Source organism: Tetrao urogallus (assembly GCF_951394365.1).
Source record: "Tetrao urogallus genome assembly, chromosome: 8".
In the NCBI taxonomy this organism is placed as follows: Eukaryota; Metazoa; Chordata; class Aves; order Galliformes; family Phasianidae; genus Tetrao; species Tetrao urogallus.
Genome location: NC_136821.1, coordinates 11,770,391 through 11,779,797, shown reverse-complemented (window position 1 = coordinate 11,779,797; position 9,407 = coordinate 11,770,391).

Genomic DNA, 9,407 nt, shown 5'->3' with positions numbered 1-9,407 from the left:
ATTCTCTAACACTTCTTTCCTCTCTCCCTCCTTGTTCTTCCACTTTATCTACCGAAGCAGTTCTGAGTGTTGGAAAAGTCAAATCAGAAATGAGACAAACATTTTATCGATACAGTTTTCATTGAGCATGCTGTCACCTTATAATGGGAAATGCTGAAGCCATCTTTTTATGGTGGTTGTAAATCCAGAGAGTTTTTTGTAATCACAGTTTATTGATCTTAATGTTCCCTTGCATCATGTGCGAAGCTGGCTCTGGCACAGTTGCAGGTGGGCAGATGAACACAGTGTGTGCACGTTGGCTTTAAGCCTTCAAAGCAGGTGAAAAGGCAAAAGTTTGCTTTTCTTACCTTCTTGCACAGGACATAGTTTGTGTTGCAAATCTGAACAAAATAAAAATGGCTATAATATTTTATGGGATTTTTTAATGTATTTGAGATTTCCTTAAGTGAGTGTAAAAGGAAAAAAATCTTAGCTGAAAGTTAGGAGTGGGTGGATCACAAAAGGTAAATTTTCTTCTGGAGTCATGGGATGACAGGTCTTTTTTTAGGGGAAGAAAGAGAAGCACGAAAGTGATGCCGCATTCAGAACAGGCAGTTCAGCTGGGACACGCACTTACTGCTCCTTGACCCAGATAAAGTGCTTGTATTGTAGAAGTGTTACATGGGGAGCACAGAGGTAAGTTTTTCTGAAGTGAGAATTTCCCAAATTACATCATGGCTGTCTTTGAAGTCTCTTATTCTGAGACTGGAAGCAGGGCTGATGCAGCTTTGAACCCTGCAGAATGCTGTGTGTGTTGTGGGAATAGATGTCTCAAAATTCTTTCCCTTTGCACTGAGCATTTTCATCTTGAATTTCCAAAGCTGACATCTGGTATGAAAGAGTTGGTGCTTACCTGGTATTTCGTGGGTGTCAGATGGAGGATGGCTTCAGCTGAAATTGTGGGAGTGAAAAGCCTCTGAGAAAAAAACAGACCTACAACGCTGTCACAGTGCTTTTAATCTTGCAGTTTCACCTTAGATGGTGTAAAATGAGTCAATATTGATGGCACTAATAGAGACACTGGTGTAAAACCAGACGTGGCTCTGTGGTGCTACAAACCAGTGATTGTCAATCAGTGGGCATCACCCAAGCACTCTGTTAGGTATGCAGCTCCAGTGGGCTGCTGCTGGACCTGGGAGGGGGTGGGTCTGTCTGTCTGTCTGTCTGCTTTGAGCAGCCCAAAGCTGTGTGACGAGGATCAAACCGATCCCAAAGGGCAGCTGGATGTCCCTTCAGCACATGGCTGGAGGATGTCATGCTGTGCTCATGGTGTGCTGTTGTGCATATCAAGGTGGTTGCAGACCTATGTTAAATAATCTCTTTGGGTTTATGATTTGTAGGTTTCAACTATGATCTCGGTGAGATTAGTTTGAGAATGGTGTTGTAGGCGAGGATAAGAATCCCCACTTTGTGTCATGGTGTGAAGGAAGTGCAGGAACTGTGGGACTGGAAGGGAAAGACATGAAGAGTACTGAGATGGGTTCCTGAATGGGGGGAGCCTGGGCTGTCTGTGTCATGCAATCCAAGGAACATTTGCATCATACGCTTGCTAGATCTATGTGGAAAATGTCCTTGCAAAGTAAGAGACTGAAACCAAGTAATCTCCCAAAGAGCATGACCTAACATAAAGTAATAACTGACTGCTATTTGGACGGGTGATTTTCTGTGTTTTTTTCTGCTTGCTTTTCAAGTCTTACTTTGTGTTTGATTTTTTTTTTTTTATGTTGGCTTCCTAGAAAAAAAAAAAAAATCAAACTACTCTTATTGCTATTAAAAGATGCTAAGGAGGGCAAAGAGACTGCAACATATTTCATTACAATCCAAAAAAATCTTTCCAAGGACTGTAGAAGAGAAGTATTATCACTTCATGTGTCTTATACGATTTTCCATCTTTACAACTTTTTGTTAGCACTTTGTAACTTCCTTTAAGTTAGGCTCTCTCCAGCTTACCACAGAACATGCAATATACATTTTCAATTGCAAAAACAGGTTGCCTGAAAACTGATGTGTAAAGCAAAGATCACGTTGTCACTGTTTTATTTGCTGTCACTTGATGTGTGCATCCATCATACCATCGTAAACTCATCAAGAGCTTTGTAACTCAGCTAGTAAATGTTCTTCTACCTTGCAGCTCATGAATTGCTTCACAGGCTGCCAGTTGTAAGCCAGAGATTCCCTAGTTTAGGAAGCAGCCTGTTCTGTTCAGTATCCCTGTGAGTAACTTAAAGAAAGTAAATGCAGAGTTTTCTCCATGCCTCTTTGCTGCTGCTAATAGATTTTATGGGCCAAAGAGTGTTGATCTATCAGGCAGAGAACATCCTACGTAAGAGTCTTAGTGTCAGATGTGAACTTTGTGTACCTCTTGACAGGCAGTCACATGAGCATTGGCAGCAAGTCATGGTGAGCATATGTGCTTGAGTGGTTCCTGCCCAATGGGAGGCTGCTTGACGTTCTCTCAGAAAGATAACTTTTTTTTCAGGAAATGAAAATTCAGTAAAGTACATAAGTTTTGAGGACATGGTTGCATTTTGTGGAATTAGCCAGCTGTGTTGCTTTGCAGCCTGGAATTTTGTGGTCCAGTTAGCATTGTGTCTGCTGCTCATAGTCCTTGTTGGCTTGCTGAGTGCCAGGGCCATCCTGGTAGGAAAACCATTGAAGCCAAAGGGCTTTATAAGTGGGAGTGCGACTGAGGAAAAGGGAGACTGACCCAAGAGTGCTGTTAGCTCTTAGAACAGATTGAAGTCTCCGTGCTGCCACAACTATGAATTATTTAGTTACCACAAAAAGGTGGCATGTCATTTGAGTCAGTGGGTTTTGGCCAGATTGGAGGTCTGGCTTTGTTTACAGACTGGTAAGGTGTATGCTGTGGGTTTTTCATCAACTGAGACGCTTTCTTTGGCCCAGTGGACTCCGGCCCTTTAGCAACATTCTGTTTCTCCAGAAAGAACTGATTCACCCATTGGTAACACAGTTTTTACTTGTGCCAAATCTGCCATTCAAGAAAATAGTGGCATACAGAGAACTGAGTATAGATCCAAGGTTTCTACTATGCACAGTCCGTGATCAAGAGGAAAAGCCCCCAAAGGTTCTCTGTTTTGTGCCAAGTGGCATCCGTTTGTAGAGAATCCCCTTTGAGCTAATTTCATCTCTTTTGCAGCATCCCACCATCCTCCTGCATGGCTTCAACCAGAGCATTTGTAATTTTCATCTACATCTGTTGGGGGTTAATACTATCACCACAATGGCATTCCCATGACAGGAAGATCCAATCCTGATTTGTGCTGAAATACAAAATTCAGTCCCTCTGGCTCAAGAGTCTCCTTCACATCTAGTCTTCCTTATTCCCCTTCTAGTTTATACATACAGGGACAGAAGAAATGCCATGATTATAGCTTATGGAGGTACTGCCCAAGAATCTCACAGGAACAATGTGCTCCTGTGTTTAACAAAAGCCATATCGTAGCATGTTGTTTCCACTGAATTTCTGTAGAGATACCAGGAAGAGGCTTAAACCATTAGAGAAAATAAATAGATCTTGATCTGAAAAGTTTGAGAACCACCATTGAAGCAGATTTGTTATGTCATTGCTGAGGGTATTGTCTCCAGAAGTTGAGTGTTTGCAGCTTCTGTGCTCTTTCAGCATCACTTTAGGTGATTCTTGTCTAGAATCTTTTATTTTTAATCTGAATAGACGCAGTCTCTCCTGGTAGTCTCAGGTGAAAATATTATTTGTCATTTCTTAGGCTCTGGTGTTGTGAAATGACCATTAAGAGTTGCCTGCTGTTGTTATAAAGTATCTTATTTTTAATGATAACGACGTGGTTTCTATCTTTTTTAAGGCATAGGCTCCTGTCCTTGTCACTGAGAAGATAATGAGAGGTTATCAGACGAAAGAGCCCAGGGTGGCTGGTTTTATCAGATGTAGAGTTGTTATTGAAGTTACACAAGAGATGCCATACATTTTGTCAAAACTGCTTTTGAACCATGTGTTTAGAATGAAGTTTGCTTCCATGTGTGCTATCCGTGCTGGAAATTCTCTCCTTCAGCCCGTCCTAAAATCCTAAAAGGCTGAATTTTCAAATCTGTTTTCATTTACTGACCTGAAGTTCCATAGCATGTCATTTTCCTTTTGCCTTCCTATGGGGAGCACACTGTTGGAGTAGTTACTGTGGCAGCTGCCCATGTTTTGGGTGGGTTTCCATAAGCAAAGAATACCCCCAAAAATTTATTTTGCAGTTTGAGTTATGCATACCTCCATTCAGGAACCTGGGAGTATCCAGCAGGAGCTACAAAGGTGATCAGAGTCCTAGAGCACAGGATGTATAAGTAGAGTATGGGGAGCTGGACTTAGTTGGAGAAGAGGTCTGGGGTTAAGCTGATGTGGCAAAATGAGAAATTAAGGATCTGGGGTTGGATCTCGTTTAAAGCAGTTGTGCCCAACTAAGGCTAATTGCCAAATAGTGCTGCTAATATATTTATAGTGAAAATTGGGTTACACATAAGTCATTATTGCAGGTGAATTCCACCCTTCAGTTCTGCAGTAAATTTTCATACACTCCTTTGTGGTGATTTTCATGGGCAGACCCACTCTCTAGTTTTGTCAGATTCCTCCAAGGTATTTTTGTGGATCCTATCTACAGAATTCTGCCTCTCACTACTTTTGTGACTTATGAATTAATTTAACAAATCAGGTTGGTCTTATTCTGATACAAACAACCATATGTGAGAAAGAAAAATGACCAAATGTTTCTATTCTTTATTTTCTGTCTCTGAGCCAACTTCCCATTGATTGGTATCCCCTGACCACCAAGTCCTAAAAGAAGCTTTTTGCTAGGAGTGCATCAATTTCCATTTAAATAGCATTGTTCAATTCTGATCACTATTTTGTTTATCAACTCAAGGAATTGCAAAGAGTACACAAACATCACTTGCTTTGGCAAAGCCATGTTGTGTAATCCCAGCAATAAGCTTCAGCTTTTTCAGATCTCTAGCTGATGAAAACTGGCGTAACTGCCCTGTTTTGGGTGACTTGTGTCCAGTGGGAATCTGGATTTTTATTGGCAATGGCTGTAAATGGCTGTAAAAAAAAAAGCAGGGATCCAAGAGCAGATCCAACAAGTGGATCTCATGCACAAATCTTGACTTTTCTGTACCATTTGGAAAAAAGATCCACTTTTTCTGAAAGTCTGTCTTGTTTTAACGTGTTCAGTTTCTTTTTGATGCTCTGAGAACATCTTTGCATTGGGAAAATATTTTTTTTTTCTCTCATGGTTTCCCAGAGCCAATCAATTATTCAGTATTTGAGAACTTTTGAGATTTCTTAAGCAAAAGTGATAGGAGTGAAGATAAGTCACAACACATGATACCACAACTCACGTAAATGTGGGCATGAATGATTTATTTGGGAGACAGTATTCATCCTTCTAGTTTTATTTTGCATGTTCAGTGGACTCTGTTGGACACAAATCATCTGTAAGTTGTATTTTCTATTAAAATACAGAAAAAAGAACGTGTTCTACCTTTGTGTGTGTTAGGAACAAGTGATGACTTTGAATAATGGGCTAGAAGCATTGTTGCTATCAGTTAAAATTGCTTCTCTGAAAACAGCAGTTACATGAGTTTATACCTCCCCGAATTTTAGATCTGTGTATTTTAATAGGTCACCAAAAGGTAGACAGTTTGACTGTCCTGAAAGCAGAGCTAATCTAAACAGAAGGATTTACAAGCTGACAAGGAGCAAATAATGAATATTTTATGCATATATTCCTGTTTCTTGGATTTGTTCTAATCATGATTTCACAAGGTGGCTGGCAGCTTTCTATAGCACTGCCAGTAGATGTCCTTTTATTCTTTTCCAAGCACGGAGTGGTGGCTGTCACTGCAGGATAGCACAGGAGCAGATAAAACATCAGCATCTTGACTGCTGCCTGAGGAATTTCAGAGTGCCTTACATGCCTCACGTGGGATGGGCAGGCAGACAGGCACCAGTATAGCCCCTGGCCTCGGGGCACAAGGGTTTTTGTTATCATCAGCCTAAAGACACCGTATTTGGCCTGTTTTGTTTGGTGATTGGCATTAACAAAAATAATTTTTTTAGGAAAAGCATTTTGCCTAGTTCAGAGAGGTATCCATCAAAGGGATCCAATTAAGACAGGAATCCATCACCCAGCTGGTTGCCACCAATGTCATCTGCTATGCCATCTACCTTCACTTCTCTGTGAGGATGTCTTAGAATCATAATATCATTTGAGTTGGAAGGGACCTTTAAAGGCCATCTAGTTCAACTCCCTGCAATGAACAAGGACTCCTACAGCTCCATCAGGTGCTTGTTTCTCTGAAGGCTGTCCAGCTTCTGTCATCTTTCTAATTTCACTATTAACGAGGCTTTTGTGGTTTTGATGGGCAGAGTCCACTTTCTTCATTTAAATCTATTATTCTGAGTCACCTTAAAAGAAGGAGAATGGTTGCACTGTGGAAGGGTTAGCTCGAGAGCTCACTTATGGAAGGTTTTTGCTGCAGAGCAGAGAGAGCTTGAGACTGTCTAAAACTATAATCTTTTAATGTGCTAAATCTCTGTTCCCTAAACACACAGTCTTTTTATATTGTGGTAAGGTTGTCATAACTTGCTGATGTAGGCTGGTAAATAATGGATGTTATATTTAGTAAATAGGAAAAAACAAAACCGAAAAACATTAAACCTTTTCTGTAGAATTTTTCCAGCACGGTACTTAAATTTGCTGGAAAAATCCAAGATGGCATAAGCTGTCAAGTGCTGAGACACAGCTAATATGGTGCAGGTTTTTCCTGCGGATGAACATTCAAGGACATTCTAGCCTTTCTGCTTAAATTCCAAAAAAGATGCAGACAAAGTAAATATTAGCTTTGTGCTCAGCCCTTTTCTTTGCACATCAGGTGTCAAGGTCCTTGCCAGTTTTTATTTTGGCAAGCCTGATTACCAGGTTTGCTTGCCAAGGCTGGAGAGAAACATCCTTTGTTGGCAAGATGGTTTGGATGACCTAATGCTAATAGCTGCTCCTTCCTGCAGCTTCTCTGGTTCTGCTGAGGATTGCGGCACTGGGGCACTCCAGTTTCGGCTTACTGAAAGCCTCGCGTTGCTCGTGCTGCTGGACTGCTGAAGTTCAGAATACTTGCCCAGGTATGTTGTATCTGAAGAATATGAGGAGAAATTCAGCGTTTAGCAAAGCTCTGTCGCAGGATTTTAGTGTCTGTTGGCCACATTTTCAAAGGTGCCCAAGGGTGTAATGATCACCGAGTGAAACTTGTGTGGTGCCCGAGGAGCTGAATGCTGGGCTGCTCCTTGAGCACAATCTGAGTAATGAGTGCTTCTCTATTGAGTGAAAGGACTCGGAGGGACAGATTTCACCTTCTATTTTACTGGCTGAGAAAAATCTATTAATCTCTCCCCTTTGCAGGAGAGCTGTAAGTGCAGCAAACTGTGAAGTTAAATGTTTTTTATACCTTGTAATGACAAATTATCCGTGTCGCAGACCTTCCTTTAAAAGCAGGAACTGTGTAAGACACTTCTTCAGGAAATTGGCTTTCTCCTCATTAAGCTAATCTTTTCCCCCAGAACGCACAGTGTTTCACATGTTCACAACTGCTGAAACATGCTCTCGCCATCAAGTCGTTAATGAAGGCAGCTAAGTAAAAGATACCATTAGAATCATTACCTAGTGACAAGATACAAAATTATTCTGACATCCCATCTTGAAGGTGCAATTCTGCTCTCATTCAATATTTCAAGATAAGAATTAAAATAATAAAGCCAGGGCTTAGGAAATTTGTTTGTGATTTTGGAGCTATAAGATCCTACTGCATGACAACAGTCTTCATGTGAGTGAGGCAAATATATAGCAGAAAAATGGCAGTAAAAAGAAATGTGAATACATTCTTATGTTATTGCCTTAGGCTAGAAGGCAGGAAGCAGGTGAACACAATATTGTCCAAGCTGGAAATGGATAAGCACTATTTAACTTGGGCATCACTGGGCCATGATATCCATCTCCAAATCTACTCTCTTTCTGACGACAGCCACTGGGTGCACAAGTAGGATAAGAGTTATGTTGTCACCATGTTTTCCTTTTCTCAGCACTTCAATTTCCTTGTAAAAGTAGTTACAAATCAGGGTTTCGTGTGTATGAAAACAGCAAGGTCATAAATATTGTATCTGATCAGAAACCAAGGCAGAGACACCATGGAGCAGGAAGAGTAGACAGATCCCCTATTTTATGCTTTTGCTTTCTTGTTTTTATTTATTTTTCTGTTTCGAGGACTAAGGAAACACATGTAACAGATTCTAGCCTGCATTATTTTTAAGCCGTCTGTGCATGTGTTTGATGTGTTTATTTTCTTTCACTTCAGCATCCATAACCAGCAAACACAAGTGAAAAGCAAGGTGAAATTCTGTAGAGACGGGTATATTGTAACACTTGCCAGCTGCAATGCCAGTTTTTGGCAAGAAGCTCTTTTACATCAGTATTTTGTTCTGGCAAGAGACTGCTTGATGCACCACAGGAGAAGAACAGCTGTGCACAATACTGAGGGTGCCTCTGCACCAGCACTGGGGCTTTGTTCAGGACTGTGCTTTAGCAGCCAACCTCCCAGTGCTGCCATTTTCCCATACTTTGGGATGCATTGCAGCAAGGTCTCCAAATGTGCCAGCTGGTTTCCTAAAGCATGTGCTCTGACAAGCAGGTTTGTCTGCTGTCCCCTGAGCTGCTTGTCCTGTGCCACCCCCAAGCCCTGCAGCCTGATGCGTGGGGTGGAGCTGCTCTCTGGGGGGCTGCAGCATGGCTGTCCTGCTATTTCACACATCAAGTTGGAAAGAAAGCCAGCTTCTTGTCATCTTATTGTTACTAATAATAATAATAACAGTATGTCACAGCAGTAGGGGCCAGCATGCAGTGATGGCATGACCTGTCTGAGAAGGAGCTAGCCTTGCTCATTGAGGGCACAAGCCAGCCTTTGCCTCTGGGAATGGGGAAGCATTGCTGGGACACATCTTATTTCACAGTATATGCACCGATTCTGTTATTTAGAAGAGGAAATACTTTCTTTGTGACATAGAATGCAGTCTTGCACCACAAGGCTATCTCGCTGTAAGATCTTGCACCACTAATTCTCATGGTGATCTTCTTTTGGACACTGACAATAAAAGTGAGTTTTGTTCAGAATGACTGTGTGGAAATTTGAAAACTAAAGGCAATAAGATGAGTGGCATTCATGGGCCTTGGATTAGAATCTTGAAGAATATTTCTGTAGCTGTAGATTTAATTGTGCATTTTAGAGTCGTGAAAGCAAAACATTTATTCAGAGTTTGAGGATTAATTGCAAATGAATATAAATTA